The sequence below is a fragment of the Meleagris gallopavo genome, chromosome 29, assembly GCF_000146605.3.
Source record: "Meleagris gallopavo isolate NT-WF06-2002-E0010 breed Aviagen turkey brand Nicholas breeding stock chromosome 29, Turkey_5.1, whole genome shotgun sequence".
NCBI lineage: Eukaryota > Metazoa > Chordata > Aves > Galliformes > Phasianidae > Meleagris > Meleagris gallopavo.
This window is the reverse complement of record NC_015039.2, coordinates 3923855-3924428: the sequence shown is the minus strand read 5'-3', so window position 1 is coordinate 3924428 and position 574 is coordinate 3923855.

Here is a 574-nt window from a genome sequence, read left to right as displayed (position 1 = left end):
ACAGCGATAGGAAAACATGTGCTTTCGCACTCTAAAGGATGTTGATCTTAGCATGAGGCGGCTGGGTGTCAGCAGAGCAGCCTTTGCCTTGCGGGTGCCTTGCGCTCCAGCAGCGATGGCTGAAGAGCAGGCACGGCCCCACTTTGTGCTCCCGGAGCATCTGAGTCCCCCCGTGCACCCTGTGTGATGCACAGCGATGGCCCCGGGTCAGAACCACCAGCAGAACCTCAGCTCCCCTGGTGCCGCCTCCGCTGCTCCCAGGGCGTGAAGTTTATGTGAGGCTGAGCTTCCTGCTGATGCTCACACCTACAGGATGTGGGAGCCTTTTCTTGGGGTTGATGGGGAAAGCTCAGAGGCAAAACTGAGACCTGGGTGCGTGGTGCTGGTGGCACCATCTGTCCCCAGCCCTGAGCGCCCTCAGCTCACCCTTCTCTGTGTGCCCCTCCCGGCATCCACTGACCCCAACCCTTCGGGGCGATGTGCAGCGGCAGAGGCGGGCGGGGGGCTCAGCTCCGTGGGTTCCCCGGGACAGAGAGGTGCCCGGACCGTGCGGGATGCGGCCCTGAGATGCGCG